General features: G+C 45.1%; 1 protein-coding gene across 4 annotated transcripts in view; it reads right to left on the minus strand.

Annotated features, from left to right (window-relative positions):
* nlgn4xa (neuroligin 4 X-linked a) overlaps positions 1–20672 on the minus strand; it is a 343262-nt gene extending 322590 nt beyond the window's left edge. For 2 of the 4 annotated variants that reach the window (XM_073044238.1, XM_073044235.1), the window contains exon 1: positions 19567–19959. The gene's annotated coding sequence lies outside the window, so the exon portion shown is untranslated. Of the gene's footprint in view, positions 1–17509; positions 17919–19566; positions 19960–20650 lie in introns of those variants that run through there. The other 2 variants (XM_073044237.1, XM_073044236.1) reach the window with 2 other exon arrangements.
* Between the last annotated feature and the right edge of the window lie 1520 nt (positions 20673–22192).

Genomic DNA, 22192 nt, shown 5'->3' on the forward strand with positions numbered 1-22192 from the left:
ACAGGCGAATCTGTGGACACAGGAAAGAAACTTGAATGGGAGTTTGCCTCCCAGGTGCCAGGGTCCAGGATGTTTCAGATCGCATCCAAGATATCCTGCAGTGGGAGGGAGAACAGCCAGAGGTCGTGGTACATATTGGTACCAATGACATAGGTAGAAAAAGGGAAGAGGTTCTGAAAAAAGACTACAGGGAGTTTGGAAGGAAGTTGAAAAACAGCACCGCAAAGGTAGTAATCTCAGGATTACCGCCTGTGCCATATGACAGTGAGTTTAGGAATAGAATGAGGTAGAGGATAAATGCACGACTGAGGGATTGGAGCAGGGGACAGGGATTCAGATTTCTGGATCATTGGGACCTCTTTTGGGGCAGGTGTAACCTGTACAAAAAGGACAGGTTGCACTTGAATCCCAGGGGGACCAATATCCTGGCAGGGAGGTTTGCTAAGGCTACTGGCGAGAGTTTAAACTAGAATTGTTGGGGGGTGGGAACTGAACTGAAGAGACTGGGGAAGAGGCGGTTGGCTCACAAACAGAGAAAGCTTGGAGATAGTGTGTAAGGGAGGATAGGCAGGTGATAGAGAAGGGATGCACTCAGATGGACGGTTTGAGGTGTGACTATTTTAACGCAAGGGGTATTGTGAACAAAGCGGATGAGCTTAAAGCACAGATCAGTACTTGGATCTATGATGTGGTGGCCATTAGAGAGACTTTGATGGCTCAGGGACAGGAATGGTTACTTCAAGTGCAGGTTTTAGATATTTCTGAAAGGACAGGGAGGGAGGCAAAAGAAGTGGGGGGGTGGCACTGTTGATCAGAGATAGTGTCATGGCTACAGAAAAGGTGGTCATCATGGAGGGATTATCTACGAGTCTCTGTGGGTGGAGGTTAGGAACAGGAAGGAGTCAATAACTTTACTGGGTGTTTTTTATAGGCCAACCAATAGTAACAGGGATATCGAGGAGCGGATAGGGAAACAGATCCTGGAAAGGTGTAATAATAACAAAGTTGTCATGATGGGAGATTTTAATTTCCCATGTATCAATTGGCATCTCCCAATCAAGTGGTTTAGATGGGGTGGAGTTTGTTAGGAGTGTTCAGGAAGGTTTCTTGACACAATATGTAGATACGCCTACAATAGGAGAGACTGTACTTGATTTGGTATTGGGAAATTAACCTGGTCAGGTGTCAGATCTTTCAAGGGCAGAACATTTTGGAGATAGTGATTATAATTCTATCTCCTTTACAACAGCATTGGAGAGAGATAGGAACAGACAAGTTAGAGAAGAGTTTAATTGGAGTAAGTGGAATTATGAGGCTATCAGGCAGGAAATTGGAAGCTTCAATTGGGAACAGATGTTCTCAAGGAAAAGTACGGAAGAAAGGTGGCAAATGTTCAGGGGATATTTGTGTGGAGTTCTACATAGGTACATTCCAATGAGACAGGGAAGTTTTGGTAGGGTACAGGAACCATGGTGTACAAAGGCTGTGATAAATCTAGTCAAGAAGAAAAGAAAAGCTTACAAAAGGTTCAGAGAGCTAGGTAATGTTAGAGATCTAGAAGATTATAAGGCTAACAGGAAGGAGCTTAAAAAGGAAATTAGGAGAGCCAGAAAGGGCCATAATTCTTGGCAGGCAGAATTAAGGAAAACACCAAGGCATTCTACAAGTATGTGAAGAGCAAGAGGATAAGGCATGAAAGAATAGGACCAATCAAGTATGACAGTGGGCAAGTGTTCATGGAACCTGTGGAAATAGCAGAGGTACTTAAAGAATACTTTACTTCAGTATTCACTATGGAAAAGGATCTTAGTGATTGTAGTGATGACTTGCAGTAGACTGAAAAACTTGAGCATGTAGATATTAAGAAAGAGGATGTGCTGGAGTTTTTGGAAAGCATCAAGTTGGATAAGTCGCCGGGACCGGATGAGATGTACCTCAGAGTACTGTAGGAAGTGAGGGAGGAGATTGCTGAGCCTCTGGCGATGATCTTTGCATCATCAGTGGGGATGGGAGAGGTTCTGGAGGATTGGAAGGTTGCGGTTGTTGTTCCTGTATTCAAGAAAGGGAGTGGAGATAGCCCAGGAAATTATAGACCAGTGAGTCATACTTCAGTGGTTGGTAGGTTGATGGAGAAGATCCTGAGAGGCAGGATTTATAAACATTTGGAGAGGTATAATATGATTAGGAATAGTCAGCATGGTTTTGTCAAGGGCAGGCCGTGCCTTACGAGCCTAATTGAATTTTTTGAGGATGTGACTAAACACATTGATGAAGGTAGAGCAGTAGATGTAGTGTATATGGATTTCAACAAGGCATTTGTTAAGGTACCCCATGCAAGTCTTATTGAGAAAGTAAGGAGGCATGGGATCCAAGGGGACATTGCTTTGTGGATCCAGAACTGGCTTATCCACAGAAGGCAAAGAGTGGTTGTAGATGGGTCATATTCTGCATGGAGGTCGGTCACCAGTGGAGTGCCTCAGTGATCTGTTCTGGGACCCTTACTCTTCGTGATTTTTATAAATGACTTGGATGAGGAAGTGGAGGGATGGGTTAGTAAGTTTGCTGATGACACAAAGGTTGGAGGTGTTGTGGATAGTGTGGAGGGCTGTGAGAAGTTACAGCGGGACATTGATAGGAGGCAAAGCTGGGCTGAGAAGTGGCAGATAGAGTTCAACCCAGATAAGTATGAGGTGGTTCATTTTGGTAGGTCAAATATGTTGGCAGAATATAGTATTAATGGTAAGACTCTTGGCAGTGTGGAGGATCAGAGGGATCTTGGGGTCTGGGTCCATAGGACTCTCCAAGCAGCTGCGCAGGTTGACGTTGTGGTTAAGAAGGCATATGGGATATTGGCTTTCATTAATCATGGAATTAAATTTAGGAGCCAAGAGGTAATGTTGCAGCTATATAGGACCCTGGTCAGACCCCACTTGGAGTACTGTGCTCAGTTCTGGTCGCCTCACTACAGGAAAGATGTGGAAGCCATAGAAAGGGTGCAGAGGAGATTTACAAGGATGTTGCCTGGATTGGGGAGCATGCCTTATGAGAATAGGTTGAGTGAACTCTGCCTTTTCTCCTTGGAACGACAGAGGATGAGAGGTGACCTGATAGAGGTGTATAAGATGATGAGAGGCATTGATTGTGTGGATAGTCAGAGGCTTTTTCCCAGGGCTGAAATGGTCGCCACAAAAGGATGCAGGTTTAAGGTGCTGGGGAGTAGGTACAGAGGAGATATCAGGGGTAAGTTTTTTACTCAGAGAGTGGTGTGGAATGGGCTGCTAGCAACGGTGGTGGAGGTGAATATGATAGGGTCTTTTAAGAGACTTTTGGAGAGGTACATGGAGATTAGAAAAATAGAGGGCTATGGGGAAGTCTAGTAATTTCTAAAGTAGTGACATGTGCAGCACAACTCTGTGGGTCGAAGGGTCTGTATTGTGCTGTAGGTTTTCTATATGGTTCTATCATGAAGGGAGAGAGGACTAATTAATTGGCAACACACACAAAATGCTGGTGTGTGTTGCTTGAATTTCCAGCATCTGCAGATTTTCCCGTGTTTGCGTTAATTAATTGGCAATCAGGTCTGGGATAAAGCCAGCATGCCTCGATGAACAGAGTGTGTCAGAAAGAGTGGGTTTCAGTCTATTCTCCTGCTGGGATGCAGTCCACCCTACTGCTGGGATTTACTTTCACTGCTGCTGGAATTCAGTTCCCACTGCTGCTGGAATTCAGTGCCTCGAGTGCTGGGATTTATTTCCCAATGCTGCTGGGACTGAGTTCACACTGCTGCTGGGACTCAGTCCCCGCTGCTGAGGGGGTTCGTTTCTCAGTGCTGCTGTAATTCATTTATTACTGCTGCTGGTATTCAGTCCCTTTAGCTGCTGGGATTCAGTCCCCTCTGCTGCTGGGACTTTGTCACCACTGCCGCTGGGTGTCAGTCCCCACTGCTGGATTCAGTTCCCTCTGTTAGTGGGACCCAGGTATCTATGCTGCTGGAATTCAATCCTCTCAGCTGCTGGGATTCCACCTCCTCTTCTGCTGGTATTCAATCCTCTTGATCTCCTGATCTCCACTGTAGTGGCCCTTGCACCTTGTGTCGCTCTGTAGTGCTGTTTCACGATATTCCATATTCCATTTGCCTTTTTACTGCAGACAAAATTCGGAGGAGTATAGATACAGTAAATACAAGCAGGCTTTTTCCACTGAGGCTAGTCGAGATTAGAACTAGATGCCATAGGTTAAGGGTGAAAGGTGAAATATTTAAGGGGACAATGAGGAGGCTGGTGAGAGCGTGAAAGGAGCTGCCAGTGCAAGTGGTAGATTCAGATTCCATGTCAACATTTAAGCAAAATTTGAATAGGTACACGAAAGGGAGGGATACAGAGGGCCACAGTCTGGGTGCAGGTCAATGGGACTAGGCAGAATAATGGCTTGGCTTGGCCTAGATGGGCCAAATGGCCAGTTTCTCAAGCTGTGGTGCTCTATGACTTTTCAATGTGGACTTTTTCCAGTCTTCTGGGGGTTTTTTTGTATACTGTGTTTTGCGCCCGATGTTTCTCATTTTGTTATGTGGGGGAGGGGGGATTGGGGGGCGTTAATGTGCCTAATCCACTATTGTTTAATTTTTTGTGCGTGCAGAAGGGATTTAGGAGTTGATTATCTTGGTGCCGTTCTTTTCTTTCTTGGCTTCGTGGCTATCTGGAGAAGAGGAATTTCAGAGTTGTATACTTGGATAATAAGTGAACCTTTGAACCTTTTTACGACTATAGCTTAATGTAGTTATGTGTGGAAAAATTTGGCACAATGGTACGCAAACAGGCTTTACACTGTTTGTCAGAATATGTGACCGTAAAGCAAACTACACAACTCTGATCACTATCTCAGTATAAGTAGCAACACAACAGCCACTTTGACCACTTTACACAACAGTGGTCCACAGCCAGGGTGGAAATGTCTAATACTAGAGGGCGTGTGTTTAAGATAAGAGAGGAGAGAGTTCAACAAGTTATTTTACACAGAGAATTCTGTCAGCTTCTCATTGCTACCATCATGTAGAAGGTACAGAAGCCTGAGGTCCCACACCACCAGGTTCAGCAACAGCTACTTCCCTTCAACCATTCGATTCTTGAACCAGCCTGCATACCCTAATCACTAGTGATTCTTTGGGTGCAATTTAGTGAACGCTACCAATGTATCAATACGTTGCAAATGAAAAATCTCCCGATTGCAACAGAAAAATCAATAGATTGCAACAGAAAAATCAATAGATTGCAACCTAACAAACACCAGATTGCAACAGAAAAATCAGTCGGTGGCCACTTTGTTCATTTTGCATTGAATTTGACTTTTTTTTTTAGCTCTAATTGTATTCTTTCTTGAAAACAGTGCATGAGATATTATCAGTGTGCACTTTATTGGGTACCTCATGGATCTAATAAAGTGGCCACTGAGTGTATATCCATGGTCTTCTGTTGCTGCAAGCCCATCCACTTCGAGGTTCGACATATTGTGCATTCAGAGATGCTTTTCTGCACACCACTTTGTCACATTGATGCACCATCAATAACTCTCGGAGACGGGAGGCGAACGATAGGCTTTTATTAGCAACAAAATGGAGGACGGCATCTCGGAGACTGATGGGGGAGCAGTGCCTCCAACCGCCTTTATACAGGGGTCTGTGGGAGGAGCCACAGGAGCAGTCAGCAGAGGGGCGTGTCCAGACAGGTATACATAGCTTACCACACACATGGTGCGAGCAGAATCATCTGCAGCTTAATGTGAAAAAGACTAAGGAGCTGGTGGTGGACCTGAGGAGGGCTAAGTCACCGGTGGCCCCTGTTTCCATCCAAGGGGTCAGTGTGGACATGGTGGAGGATTACAAATACCTGGGGATACGAATTGACAATAAACCGGACTGGTCAAAGAACACTGAGGCTGTCTACAAGAAGGGTCAGAGCGTCTCTATTTCCTGAGGAGACTGAGGTCCTTTAACATCTGCTGGAAGATGTTGAGGATGTTCTACGAGTCTGTGGTGGCCAATGCTATCATGTTTGCTGTTGTGTGCTGGGGCAGCAGGCTGAGGGTAGCAGACACCAACAGAATCAACAAACTCATTCGTAAGGCCAGTGATGTTGTGGGGATGGAACTGGACTCTCTGACGGTGGTGTCTGAAAAGAGGATGCTGTCCAAGTTGCATGCCATCTTGGACAATGACTCCAATCCACTCCATAATGTACTGGGCACAGGAGTACATTCAGCCAGAGACTCATTCCACCGAGATGTAACGCTGAGCGTCATAGGAAGTCATTCCTGCCTGTGGCCATCAAACTTTACAACTCCTCCCTCGGAGTGTCAGACACCCTGAGCCAATAGGCTGGTCCTGGACTTATTTCCACTTGGCATGATTAACTTATTATTATTTAATTATTTATGGTTTTATATTGCTATATTTCTTCACTATTCTTGGTTGGTGCGGCAGTAACGAAACCCAATTTCCCTCGGGTTCAATAAAGTATGTCTGGCTGTCTGTCTGTCACTGGTGTAACACCTGGTTATTCGAGCTAGTTTAATCTTCCTGTCTACTTGAACCAGTCTAACCACTCTGTTCTGACCTCTCTCATTAATAAGACATTTTCACGCATAGAACTGCCGCTCACTGGATTGTTTTTCGCACCGTTCTCTGTAAACTCCAGAGACCGTTGTGCGTGAAAAACCCAGGAGATCAGCAGTTTCTGAGATACTCAAACCAACCAGTGTGACACCAACAATCATTCCACAGTCAAGGTCACTTAGATCACATTTCTTCCCCATCCTGATGTTTAGTCTGAACAACGACTAAATTCTTTCACCATGTCCCTGTACTTTCATGGATTGAGTTGCTGCCACATGATTGGCTGATTGGATATTTCCATTCACGAGCTTGCACACAGGTGTGTCTAAAAAGTGGCCACTGGGTGTATGTTTACTTTTGATACGAGTGTGCCTGTGATGCTGCTGCTATATGTTTTTCATTGTACCTGTGTATACATGCACTTTTGCGTCTGACAGTAAACTTGGCCTTGACTTTAGACTTTGAGGTTTGCGTTCACATCCTGCGCCAAGCAGGTGAAGTGTGACAGGCTAATGGTCAGATCACTCTTCAAGGTAAAATACTGGTTAAATTACTGTATGTGGTAGAGTGCTAGTTAAATCACCACATGGGGTAGGATATTGGTTAAATTTGGTGCGATGCAGAATGAGAGTTGACTTGATAGAGGTGAATAGAATGATAACGGGTGCAGATAGAGCCAGCACCTCTTCCCTGAGGCGTCATTTTTTAATGGTGAGTGGAGCAAGGTTTAGGGGAGATCTCAGAGCTAGGTTCTTTACACAGAGTAGCAGGTGTTTGGACAATGCTGCTGAGGGTGGGGGGAGAGGCAGATACACTAGGGACGTTTAAGAGACTCTTAGATAGACACACAGATGGTAGAAAAATGGAGGGGTCTGGGTTGTATAGGAGGGAAGGGTTAGAATGATCGTGATCATGGTGTAGGTTAAAAGTCTGGCATGACTTCTTGGGCCAAAGGGCTCGTACAGAGTTCACATTTATTCTCAAAGTATACAACCTTCAGATTCATCTTCTTGCAGGCAGCCACAGGACAAAGAAGCATTTAGAACAGAGATGAGGAGGAATTTCTTCAGCCAAAGAATGGTGAACCTGCGGAATTCGTTGCCGCGGGCAGCTGTGGAAGCCAAGTCTTTGGGTATATTTAAGGCAGAGGTTGATAGATTCTTGATTAGTCAGGGCATGAAGGGATGCGGGAAGGCAGGAGATTGGGGCTGAGAGGGAAAATGGATCAGCCCTGATGAAATGGCGGAGCAGACTGGATGGGCTAAATGGCCTAATTCTGCTCCTGTATCTTATTGTCTTATGGTCTTAAGCACAATAGAATCCACGAAAAACCCACACAACAAAGACCGCCGGACATCCCCTATGCAAAGAGGACAAATAGTTAAAGTACACAAATAATGATAGCACATGAGCTACAGACTGCCCGACTGTGAGTCCAAATGCTACAGTGCTGAGGCGAGTCAAACTGTGCTGTGGTACGCTGTGTTCTGAACCACTGGACATAGAGTCGATCTGCACTGCCACCACATTTCTGAATGGACAATGCACCATGTACTCTACCTCACTATTTTTTAAATTTTTGTTATCTTTTTGCATTACTTATTTAATTTAATTTATGTATGATTATAAATTACATATATACATTTATTATAGCCAGGGGAGGGGTTGATAGTGGGGACAAGCTCCCACTACCTATTAAATGCTCCCAATGGTGTGCAACTCAAACAGCCTCCGACAACCAAGTCCATCTCCTGGTCTTCACATGTGGCTTTGCGACTAAACCCGGTAGAACCACTTTGACTGACAGGAGAAGAGGCAAAGGTGGGTTACTGGCACCTTAAAACCGGTCACTTCAGGCAGCTGGGGCTTGTCAGCCATGATTGGCAGCTCATCTAGGAGAAGGAAAACTCTGATCTCAAACTTGCAAAGGACTGGAGAGTTTAACATCGGTAGCTGAGCGAAGGGCGCTGAGTAGGCTACGGTCAATTATGGATAACTCTGAACATCCTCTACATAGCACCATCCAGAGACAGAGAAGCAGTTTCAGTGACAGGTTACTATCGATGCAATGCTCCTCAGACAGGATGAAGAGGTCAATACTCCCCAATGCCATTAGGCTTTACAATTCTACCTCCAGGACTTAAGAACTTTTTAAAAGCTATTAATGCTTTTTGAGACGGTGATTTAGATGCATATCATATTTTTTTTTACTGAGTTAAGTATTGTATGTAATTAGTTTTGCTACAGCAAGTGTATGGGACATTGGAAAAAAAAAGTTGAATTTCCCCATGGGGATGAATAAAGTATCTATCTATCTATCTATCTATCTAACTTCCGCTGCCTTGCAGCTACACCCACTGAAGGGGAAAGCTTCAGGAGTAAACTCTGAGGGGAAGATCCGGAGCAGGGTTCCCTAAGGCGGTCCTACATCGAGTTCAATGCTGACTAGCAATTCCTGCGATGCTACCAGTGCCAAACTGTGTCAGTCTCTGCCATTCCTTTGGGTTTATCAGATGTGTGGAGAGGGGTAGCCCACTGCGTGAGCAACAGCTTGCTCTCCCCACTGTACTGTCCAGGCTTGTGTATCTAAACAGCTAGGATGCAATGTCCATGGTTGACCCTGACCAATGGAGGCCTCGGAGTTATATATATTTGTTTATAAATATTTCTTCTTGTAATGTAGAGTTTTTAATTATTATGTGCTGCAATGTACTGCTGTCAAAAAACAACAAATTTCATGACAAATGCCAGTGATATTAAACCTGATTCCGATTCGCCACTAATCCATCAGCAGGAGATCAAGGACCTCCCAACCCCGGGAGTTATATTAAACTAACGGCATCATTTTAAAAATGATTCTAATAAGGAGCCACAGCAGTCAAGAAGCTACGGGAATTTTGTAAAAGAAAAAGTCATCTGGTTCAGGAATACTCTACACAAAGAAACGTGTTTCTTTTATTTATTTATTTATTTGCTTGTCCATTGAGATGCGGCGCAGAACAGGCCATTCTGACCCTACAAGCCGTGTTACCAGCAACCCTCGATTTAACCCTAGCCTAATCACAGGGCAATCTACAATGGCTAATTAACCTTCCAACCGGTATATCTTTAGAACACGGGAGGAAATCAGAGCAGCCAGAGGAAACCCACGCAGTCACAGGGAGAATGTACAGACCCCTTACAGGCAGTGGTGGAATTGAACCCCATGCTCCTGCACTGTAAAATGTTGTGCTAACCATTGCACTACCACGCCATGAATGACTCCATACCACCCTCTGTTCAAGAGCATGTAGGGATGGACAATAAATTCCAGTGACATCTAGTTAATTGTGAGGAATTCCTCCATGAGGTACAGGAGAGGAATTTGGCCATTTGGCCCATCAAGTCTGTTTTTCCCTACGATCATGTCTGATTTTATTTTATTTTCAAACCCACTTTCCCCATAACACTTCAACCCCTTACCTATCAATCTCTGTATTAAATACACCCAGTGACTTGGGACGGTACAGCGGAATAGCAGGTAGTACAATTGCTTTACATCACCAGCAGTGAGATGGGTCTTTGATTCCCACTGCTACTTTGTGAGGAGTTTGCACCTTACCGCCGTGACCATGTGGGTTTCCTCCCACAGTCCAAAGACAAATGGTTTGGGATAGTAAGTTGTGGACATGTTACGTTGGTGCCGGAAGGTGGACAAACTTGTGGGCTGCCCAGCACAAGCCTTGCTGATTTGATTTGACACAAATGATTTTGGCATAGACTAGATGGGCCGAAGGGCCGCTTTCTGTGCTTCACTTCCCTATGACCCTATGACTTGATAGAGGTGTGCAAGATGATGCATAGATAGAGTAGAAAGCCAGAGAATTTTTTCTCAAGGTGGGGGCATAATTTTAAGGTGATTGGAGGAAAGTATAGAAAAAGATGTCAGAAGTAAGTTTTTATTTCACGTACAAAGCTTTGTGTACATGGAATGCCCTGCCAGGGGTGGTGGGAGAGACAGATACATTAGGGACATTTAAGACACTCTTAGAGAGGCACATGGGTGATAGAAAACTGGAAGGCTATGTAGGAAGAAAGCATAAGGTTGATCTTAGAGTAGGTTAATAGATCAGCACAGCTTCATAGGCCAAAGGGTCTGTATTGTGCTGTAATCTTCTGTGTTCTATGTTCTATGTGCATACTCAGCAGGTCAGGCAGTTTCTCCCATCTCAGACCAATGGAAATTCATTAAAAGTTTAAAAGTTCAGCACAGTATCTTGGGCCTATACTGTGCTATAATGTTCTATGTTGTATGTTCTAACTCAGGATAACACCAGGCTCAAGCACAGCTTCTAACCCACTGTTATCAGACTCTTGAGCAGATCTCTCGTATGATAAAATGGAACCTTGACCTCGCAATCTACATGGTAATGAGCTTGTACTTTCTCTGTAACTGATACACTTTATTCTGCATGCTTTGTTGTTGTTTTACGCCGTTCCACCTCAGTGCACTGTGTAATGATCTGATCTGTATGAACAGTGTGCAAGACAGGTTTTCCACTGTATCTCGATACGTGTGACAATAATAAATCAATTCCAAGACAAAGAGACAGGTAGTACACTGAGTACTGGCTCATCAACGTCCACACACTGAAATATGGTTTTCTCTGCAGAGAGGAAGAGGGGAGAGGCGGGAATTGATAACGAAATGCTGAGTCAGAGGCCTTTGCACGGGCTTGACCTCACCCACTCAACAACCTTCTGTAAAGGAGCAGAGGAGGTTGACGGTGACTCTATGCAGGTGCATGAAGTGAGGGGGGGCATGGCGTAACACTATTACAGGGCCAACTGTACGTTTGGGGTTCAATTCCCACCCCCGTCTGGAAGGAGTTTAGACATTCTCCCACGTGACCACGTGGGTTTCTCCACATTCTCTGGTATCCTCCCACATTGCTAAGACGTACGGTTAGGATTAGTGAGTTGTGGGTATTCTATGTTGCCGTCGGAAACGTGGTGGCAACTGTGGGCTGCCCAGCTTAACCCTCGCTGATTTGATTTGACTTAAACAACGCACGTCAATGCATGTTCCAATGTACGTGATAAACAAAGCTAATTTTTTTTAAAGATCTTTAATCTTTAAATATACCTTAAAGATATCTTTAAGTATAAAGTTGTCTGTTTCTTTCATCAGATACACTTCTTTTTCCCAATCTTGAGATCCCAGTCAATCCTGAATCCATCTGGCAGGAGGTACAGAAGCCTGAAGCCCCACACTGCCAGGTTCCAGAACAATAGCATGTGACGAATAAAGCTAATCTCCAGATAAGGTGACCCCGGTGATGGGCAATATAAAGTGAGAGGGCGTAAGTTCAAGCTGAAAGCAGAAAGACCAGAAGGGCAATGTCTTCACCAGGAGGCTGAAAGGAGCTGCCAGCGGAAGTGGTAGAGGCAGCTACAATAACGATGTTTAGGAGACATTTAGACAAGATCATGGATAGGAACGTTTTAGACCATGGGACCATAAGATGTAGGAGCAGAATTAGGCTCTTCGGCCTATCGAGTCTGCTCCACCATTTCAACATGCATTTCACTTCTCCCCATATCCCTTCCCGTCCTGACTAATCAAGAATCTATCAACCTCTGCCTTAAATATACCCAATGATTTAGCTTCCACGGCCACTTGTGGCAGCAAATTCTATAGATTCACCACTCTCTGGCTGGAAGGAAATTTCTGCTCATCTCCGTTTCAAATTGACGTCCTTCTATTCTGCGGCCTTTCAATTTCCAATAGGTTTCAACGAGATTCCCCCCCCCCCCCCATTCTTCTGAATTTCAGTGAGTACAGGCCCACAGCCATCAAAAGCTCCTCATCTGATAAACCTTTCAATCACAGAATCAATTCTGTGAACTTCCTTTGAAACCTCTCCAATGTCAGCACATCCTTTCTAAGATAAGGGGCCCAAAACTGCTCACAATACTCCAAGTGAGGCCTCACCAGAGCTTTATAAAGTCTTAACATTACATCCTTGCTTTTATATTCCAGTCCTCTGGAAATGAATACTAACATCATATTTGTCTTCCTCTCCACAGACTCAACCAGCAAATTGACCTTTAGGGAATCCTGCACAAGGACTCCCAAGTCCTTTTACCCCTCAAACTTTTGAATTTTCTCTCCATTTCAAAAATAGTCTATGCTTTTATTTCTTCTACCAAAGTGCATGACCGTACACTTCCCGACACTCTATCCGATCCGCCCATTCTCCTAATATGTCTAAGTCCTTCTGCTTCCTCAACACTACCTGCCCTCCACCTATCTTTGTATTGTCCACAATTTCAGCCACAAAGCCATCAATTCCTTCATCCAAATCACTGACAGATAAAGGGAAAAGAAGCAGTCTCTGCACAGACCCCTGTGGAACACCACTAGCGGCCAGCCAGAAAAGGCTCCCTTTTAGAGGGATATGCTCCAAACACGGGCAAATGAGATTAGCTCAGACAGGTAGGTAGGTCAGGATATGAACAATAAACACAAAGGACACTGCAGATGCTGTGATCAAATCAACATGTACAAAAGCTGCATGAACTCAGCAGGTCAGGCAGCATCCGTTGAAACGAGCAGTCAACATTTCAGGCCGAGACCGATTGACTGCTCATTTCAACGGATGCTGCCCGACCTGCTGAGTTCATCCAGCTTTTGTACAGGATATGAACAAGTTGGGCATTTAACACTGTGTGAATTTATAACCTACAGAATTCTCAAATCCACGTGACAGGGTATAGCAGACGCTTTGCGGGCTGCAGGTCCTGTCTCTGTACCGTACTGTTCTGTGTTCTATCCTCCAGTTTCTGTGTTCCATCACTGGAGCCTGTTACCTAAGTCGGCAAAGTTTAAAACTCTCAATCTTACTCCTTAATTCCCCGCTGCTACCTGTGAGGAGTCTGTACACTCTCCCCGTGACTGTGCGGGTTTCCTTGCACAATCCAAAAATGTACCGGTTGGTAGGGTGGTTGGTCATTGTAAATAGTCCCTGTGATTAGACTAGGATTAAATTGGGGGATCGCTGGGTAGCACGGCTCAAAGGGCCAGAAAGGCCTCCTCCACACTGTATCTCAATAAATAATAAAATGGAAACTAACTCATTAAATAATTCTCTCACACACAGATGCACAGACACATGATGTGTCCTCCATCTCTTTAGCCCGAGCCAGCCACTGAGGCATCGTGAACACCTTCTCGGCCCATTGCTTTTCTCTGAAGCTGCTCTCTTCTGGACAATGCAATGTCAAAATCAACGCCATTACTCCTGGGCAAGTTACAAACACTGAGGAAATAATGGACAGGATTTGTCGTGAATTAGGATTATGGCAGCAATGTTTCGATGTGCTTGCGAAGGGGGAGAGGGAGGAAGGCCATTTAGAAGGGTGCTGGGAAGAGGCTACTCTGTTGCTAATCTGATTGGACAGACATTGTAACCATAGTGAAGTTCACAGGGTAAAGCATTGTTATATATTTCCTTTCCCGGACATCAGAGATGTCCTCTTTCTTCAAAGAACAAGGTTTTCCTTCCTCCACCGTAGGTGCTGCCCTCGCCCACATCTCCTCCTCCGCGCTCACCCCATCGCAACTTTCGCCACCTGCAAAGGGATCCCACCACCAAGCATATCTTTATCTCCCTCCTCTCTCTGCTCCCTGCAGGGGTCACTCCATCCGTGATTCCCTTGTCTATTTGTCCCTCCCTTACTAATCTCCCTCCAGGCACTTAACCCTGTCAGCGGCCAAAGTGCTACACCTCCTCCCTCACCTCCATTCAGAGCCCCAGGCAGTCCTTCCAGGTGAGGCAACACTTCACCTGCGTATCTGCTGAGGTCGTCTACAGTACCTGATGCTCCCGATGCAGCCTCCTCTACATTGGTGAGACTCATGGTAAATTGGGGGATCGTTTCTTCAAGCCCCTCTGCACCATCTGCAACAAATGGGACTTCCCGGTGGGCAAACATTTTAATTCCCATTCCCATTCCCAGTCAGTCCATGACCACTTCAGCGGGAAGATGAGTTGACCCTCCCGGTGGAAGAGCGACACCTTATACTCTGTCCAGGCAGCCTCCAACTCAATAAGAGCATCGATTTCTCCTTCCGTTAAACAAATTCCCTCCCTCTCTTCTTCTATTCCCCATTCTGGCCTTCAGAACTTGAGAAAGGGAATCTTTCTCAGGAAGATGAAGAAGACTCTCACAGATATGAATGTTCACGACCTGCTTCACTCTGACTGTGACTCGTTTGTGTGTGTTTATTTGTGTGCTTAACTATGCTTTTATCCTTGTGTGTGTTTAAGCAGATGTATGTTTTGTGTCTGTAAGTACTGATGGTGTCTATGTGTGTATATGTGTGCATATCTGTAAGTATGTTTGTGTGTATGTATGTGTGTTTATGTGTGTACCTGTGTTTAAGTATATGAGTATGTTTAATCTTCGTGTGGATGCTTGTATGTGTTTGAGTGTATGTATCAGTTCGTATGTACATTTGTACGTATCTTTAAGTGTGTATGTAGGCACGAGTGTGTGTGTGTCTGGCGTGAGACCATCTGGTATGGGGAAGGAAGCTACAGAGAGCTGTAAAATTAGTCAGTTCCATCGTGGCCACTAGCCTCCATAGTATCCAAGACATTGTCGAGGAGCAGTGCCTCGGAAAGGTGGTGTCCATGAAGTAACTCCATCACCCAGGGCATACCCTCTTCACATTGTTACCATCGGGGAAGAGGCACAGGATCCTGAAGCCACACGCTCAACGATTCAGGAACAGCTTCCTCCCCTCTGCCATCCGATTTCTGAATGGACATTCATGAACCTCACTACTACTTTCTCTTATATGTTCGCACCACATTATTTAACTATTTAAAATATATACATATATACTTACTGTAATTCACAGTTTTCTTTTTCTCTCTATTAGTATGTATTGCATTGTACTGTTCCAAAGTTAACAAATTTCATGACATATGCTAATGATATTAAACCTGAATCTGATTCTGAGGTGTGTGTGTATAAAATTCCTTTTATGGGAAGAGATTTCTTAACCCTTGCCATAAGAAGTTCCAGTATTCTTTTGTTAATCTCTTTTTAAAAAGCTTCATCTAAATCTCACAACCAATGTTAATGTAGTTTGCTTCTGAGATGCTGAAATGCTTTTACGGAATTCCATTTGGAAGAATGCTTTAACTAGTAAACCTCACCTCAAACTCTCCTGTTATAATACTTCCCATAATATCAAAGCTTGTTGTGTTAACTGGGCAACGATTTCATGCCATGTAACGTGTCAGAGATCTGACTTCCGAACCAGCGTAATCCATTTTGCATTTAAAGTACAATAATAAATTGTGTTATTCATTCCCTAAATGCAGCGTGATCACAGAGAGCTAAAAATCATAATTAGTAACACAGGACAAAATATGTTATAAGCACAAGAGATTCTGCAAAATGTTGGAAGAACTCAGCTGGTCAGACAAGCAACCGGCCCAGTCTTGATGAAGGTTCTCGGCCCTCTCCATAGATGCTGCCTCACCTGCTGAGTTCCACCAGCATTTCATATCCGTTACACAACATATGTTGCATTTGTTCCTGATGCAACATTTGGACGGATATTTGTTTAATCGTTACCCCTATTAAACACCACTAGCACGTTCGCCAATGAATCCTGGTCCCACTAACTTAAACATCGCATCCCCCAAAAAAAGCCCGTAAAATAAAACGAAGCCATTCCGAGAGATCGCGGCATCACAGTGAAGGTGCTGCCACCTCGCGGAGCTCCCGCGCAACATCAGGTTTTGGAAAACACAAAACCCGTTCTGACAAATGCATCTGTCACATTCTGAGGCAAAAAAAAATCTTGGGTATTAACTGTTAAAGACAGGAAAGCCTTTAATTTCGTGATGAACTTTGTACCGCTTATTGCCCTCACTTCCTTTACCTTACGCCTAACCTATATGTTACGTTCTTATGTTCTAGAGCTGGAAATTTGTAAGAGCTGCAATTATCTCCATTCTAATGATACCAAGAATACAAAACAGAGATGCATCAAAACCACATATACAAATAAATCCAAGCATAGCGATCACACACAGTGAATATATAACGCAGATGTATAAAAGTTATGAATAAATAAATTCAAACATTCAATATTGCACGCACTGCGAACAAGACGTAAATTTCAACAGTGCCTCTGACATACGGCGAATAGATGGTGAATGGATAGGAAAGCTGTATATATAAATTCAAACTGGAAGCATACATCACGCGTCCACATAAACACATATAATACATATTTCATTTATTCACTATATAATATATGTATAGAGAGAGAGCGAGCATAAGACATAAGACACAGAGCACTATTAGGCCATTCTGCCCATCGAGTCTGTTCCACCATCCCATCAACGCTGATTTATTATCCCTCTCACCTGCCTTCACCCCATAACCTTTGACGCCCTGACTAATCAAAAGTCTATCAGCCTCCGCTTAAAATATACCCGATGCCTTGTGGAGAGAGAGAGAGTGAGTCTTAGAACATTATAACGCAGAAGTAAGTCCTTCGACCATTCTACTCGGGCCGGGCAATGAACCTGCCTAGTCCCCATTCACCTGCAGCCGTATCGTAGCCCCCTATAACCGACCCATCCATGTGCCTATCCAAATTTATCTTAATAGGGGGACATTTAATAGTGGATATATAATGAGTATAGGCAAACTTACAAATTCAAAGGCGGTGAATAAGAAGACACACGTATACGTTATATGCACTATATATATATCTCCACGCATACTGAAAAGGATACATTATTGACAGCGATATATACGTGTATCTCTCTCTCTCTCTCTCTCTTTCACACACATACACAGTACGTACACATTCATGACTGACTGACTAACTTGTATGTATGGATGAAGATCCCAGCTACAGCCCAAGTACCGAAAGGCTGGTTCCTGCACGCAGAGAGGTCACAACCGCCGGTTAAACTTGCCCGCAGTATGGTGGGGAAGCACCGGGCGCCGACGCTGCTGCTTCGGTTCGGAGACGGGTTTCCAAAATGCTGTCTTGCTTTGCTCGTCTCTTCCCTCTCAGCCACTCTCCCCTCCTCAATCGACGCCCCCTACCATTCCCCTGCGGGTCCCTGCGAGGGCTGTGGGTCCACTTAATGGGATGCTTTCACCCTTTATTGATATCCTGAATCTCCTGCCCGTCCGTGAGACATCTCGGCAGGAGGAAGTTTGAACAGTTTTATCGTCATTTTCGCTAAGACCGAAAGGAACATTTTATTTGTGTGCAGGAAAAGCAGGTCACCGCTCTCCACGCTCGGCGCGGCTTTTTATTTTCAGCGGGTTTCACGCCACCAAAACTGCTTTCATGTGGAGGTTGGAGTGCCGCAGTGGTACAGGGCAAACCAGGCAGATTGGAACGAGGAGAGAGAGGGGGGGGGGGGGGCAGAGAGGGGGGGGGAGATAGAGAGACGCAGCCAGAAAGAGAGAGAGAGAGAGAGAGAGAGGGAGAGAGGGAGAGAGAGAGAGAGAGAGAGAGAGAGAGAGAGAGAGAGAGAGAGAGAGAGAGAGAGAAGTCAGAACGCGAGCGGTTGAGGTGACGAGTCAGAGAGAAAGAGACACAGACGGGGAAAAAGCGGAGAGAGAGAGAGCGAAAAAGAGGTACACAAGTCAGAACAGGAGTGGGGAGAGAGAGACTAAGACATGTTTTCGTGAGGCAGTAGGGAGAAAGACAAGCGGAGGGGAATTAGGAACTCACTCGGAGAGAGGGGCATATATTATAAAGAGACGGTGGAAGATCGAGAGGGTGGTATACTCGGAGAGGGTGAGAAAGAGAGGGAGAGAAAGTCGCAAAGAACGAGGCAGAGGCAGGAAAATAAAAAGAGAGAGCAAACGGGGGAGAGAGAGAAAGAAGAGGGGAGAGCGAGGGAGAGGAGGGGAGAGAAAGGAGGTAAAGGGGAAGCGAGAGGAGGGAGTGGGAGGGAGAGAGGAGGGAGAGGGGAAAGGAGGATAGAGAAAGAGAGGGGAGGAGAGTGAGAGAGACGGACGGAGGGGGAGAGAGAGGGGACGGGGAGGGAGTGAGTGTAACAGACGCAAGAAAGAGAGATAGAGAGGGGAGAAATGGAGAGAGTGACAGAGCGGAGCGAGAGGCAGAAAGAGAGGGAAAGGGAAGGTGAGAGAGAGAGAGAGAGAAAGAACCGCAGAGAGACATGGAGTGAGAAGGCGATGCTTCTGCACCAGAGGCGCGCTACATTCCTATTCCAAACACATTGTCATTAATATGATATAAGCCTGGCTGTTTCACCGACACTGTCTTCAGGCGGACTCTGTAACCGAGGGATAGGATGGGGAATCAGTCCAACTCTAGCAGACTGAAGGCTGGGGAAAACCTATTGCTACATATTTTAATTTTTCACAAACACCTAGTTACAAACGGAGTACAGATCTTAGATTGCAGTATATAAATCGATTTCATAATATAATTTAGCAAGCAAACGGACAAAGTATATTGAAAGCAACATAGTCACTCCTTCCCCAGCCACGTTCCAGACAACAATTATCTCTAATTTTTCTTTCTCATTCCTTATTTGTTTTAACATCGTCTGCTTTTCTATCATGTTTACTTGTATATATACACACACACGGAACCACTCACAATTATACTCCAACAGACACACACACACCATGCATAAGCGCACTGAAAAACACGCTCACACGTCCACACACACACACACACTGTCCCCGTCGCTCTACTGTAAGTCTCCCCAGCCGGCTAATTTAGTACTTTTCATTAATTACAAATTCAGACAGAAATTTGACAGTTTTTAAGATATCATTTCCAATTTTAAGAAAAAAAAGTCTTCGGGAAAACTAGTACATCTCCCATCTTCAGTCCGCCGGGTCCAAAGGAGGTTGTCCGGTCCCAGAGACACAATATTTGGCGAGAGGACCTACCTTCCTTGGAGCGGAGGGACTGATGGCATCGGTCCTCTGATTCCGTACTTGCCCCGGATCCTCGTTTGCACGCTGGCTTGTCGTTTATTTTCCACAACTCTCTTCTCCCCCAAGTCTTCCAAAAATAATTCAGAGCAGGAAGATGAGAGCAGATTAACAGCACACTCGCAGCGGCGCCGAGTTGAAGCGTTAGGAAAATATCTTCATCCCCTTTCTCCGAATGTATCTCTCTCTCTCTCTCTCTCTCTCTCTCTCTCTCTCTCTCTCTCTCTCTCTCTCTCTCTCTCTCTCTCTCTCTCTCTCTCTCTCTCTCTCTCTCTCTGTCGTTTTTTTTCTCTCGATGTCCGAGATCTGTTTCTCGCTTGCGTCTCTCTCTCTCTCTCTCTCTCTCTCTCTCTCTCTCTCTCTCTCTCTCTCTCTCTCTGAGAACTGTTTCTCACTTGGGTCTCTCTCTCTCTCTCTCTCTCTCGCTCTCTCTCTCTTTCTCACTCACTCACTCTCACTCACTCTCTCCGCTCCACATCCAAAATGAAACGTGTAATCTGTCACTGGCCACACTGTGACAGGGGGAGAGAGAGGGAGAGAGAGAGAGAGAGAGGAGCAAGATACAGTACGCGAGGTTGACATGGACGCTGCGGGGGGTGGGGGGGATGGACAACTGCACAAGGGGTTGTGGGGGGGGGGAGAGTATCTGCCGGTGTGTGTGTGTGTGAGAGAGAGGGAGAGAGAGAGAGAGACGGTGTCTAGTTAGCTTTCTGGCCCAGAGCAGTGAGCGAGAGGCAGGGAGAGAAAGATTAAGTGGAACACAAGGATATCAAAGGAACGGAGCCTGCGAGCCGGGAGGAGATTTCTCTCCCTCCCTCCTCCTCCAACACCCCCACTCCCCCCCCCACCTCCTCTTCCACCCACCCCCCTCACCTCCACAACGCTTTCAGCCATTGGACAGCAGCAGGGAGAATTTTACAAAACGCCAGCCAATAGATGTTATCGTTCCTTCCAACAGATTGTTCCCGATGCCGCTGACTGTAAGCGAGGGAGCGGAGACCAGAAACCTGGCTCTCATCCCCAGACCGTGCCTACCTGTCAACGTCCGTCCATCTAGTTATCTGCTTTCCATCAGTCTATCAGCATCTACCCAGTTCCCCTATCATGCCCTCCCCTCCAGATATTCCCATCAGCATCTACACTCAGTGGCCACTTTATTAGGTACCTCCTGCACCAAATAAAAAGACCTTTAAATGTCTGTTCCTGGATTTCTGCTGCTGTAGCTCATCCACTTCAAGGTCCAATATGTTGTGAGTTCAGGGATGCTCTTCTACACACGCTCCACCTCTGTTGTTACTTGAGTTACTGTCGCCTTTCCTGAACCAGTCTACCCATTCATCTCTGACCTCTCTCATTAACAAGGCATTTTTGCCCAAAGAACTGCCGTCACTGGATTTTTCTTTTTTGCGTTTTACACACCATTCTCTGTAAACTCTAGAGACTGTTGTATGTGAAAACCCCGGGAGATCAGCAAGTTTCTGAGATACTCAAACCACCCCATCTGGCACCAACAATCATTCCACAGTCAAAGTTATGTAGATCAGATCTCTTTCCCATTCTGATGTTTGATCTGAACAACGACTGAACCTCTTGACCACGTCTGCGTGTGTTTATGCATTGAGTTGTTGCCACATGACTGGCTGATTTGATATTTGTGTTAACGAGCAAGTGCACAGGTGTACCTAATAAACTGGCCGCTGAGCATCTGTTAATCTACACAAAATGCTAGAGGAGCTCAGTGTCTCTGGAAAAGAATAAATGTCTGGGGCCAAGACCCTTCGCCAGGACTCAGTCCAAAATGTTGACCGTTTAGTCATTTCCATGGATGCTGCCTGACCTACTGAGTTCCTCCAGCATCTTGTGTGTGTTGCTGTGGATTTCCAGCATCTGCAGAATCTCTTGTGTTAATCTGTATTATCAACCTCCATCATTATCAGTTTCTATCCTTATGTTGTATCTCTCTTCATCCATGCTGATTACCTCCACTCTTATTTCATTATCAGCCTCTCTCCTTATATCTATCACTCCACTGCTCTCGGTCTATTATCTGCCATGCTAGTATCTGTGACTCTGTAGATTTATGAGCAATATCTGCATTATGTTCTATGCCATCCCTATCTCTCTCTACTCTTATCTTTCCACTATCTACCTGAATCTTTTATCGAGCTCTCTGTTCTCTCCGACTTACTGTAGAGTTCACACAGACCTTGCTTCCTCTCTTTAATCTGTATTTTGGATAAATGTTTCTATAAAGTCCTCCCTGGCACATCAGACTCGTGGATTACTTACTTATATTTATTGAGATACAGCGCTGCCCAGCAAACCCCCAAATTAATTCTTGCCTAATCACGGGGTAATTTACAATGACCAATTAAGCTACTAACCAGTGTGTCTTTGGACTGTGAAGGCAACTCATGCAGACATGGGAGAACGTACAAACTCCTTACAGGCGGCGTCAGGAATTGAACCCAGGTCACCTCTACTATAAACCGCTGTGCTAACGATTATGCTATGGTGCTGCACATTGGAGCCCGCTACAGATCAGAAAGCCCTTTCAGTGTGGGCTGGGTTTGGACA

Source organism: Hemitrygon akajei, chromosome 4 (assembly GCF_048418815.1).
Source record: "Hemitrygon akajei chromosome 4, sHemAka1.3, whole genome shotgun sequence".
NCBI classification, from domain to species: domain Eukaryota; kingdom Metazoa; phylum Chordata; class Chondrichthyes; order Myliobatiformes; family Dasyatidae; genus Hemitrygon; species Hemitrygon akajei.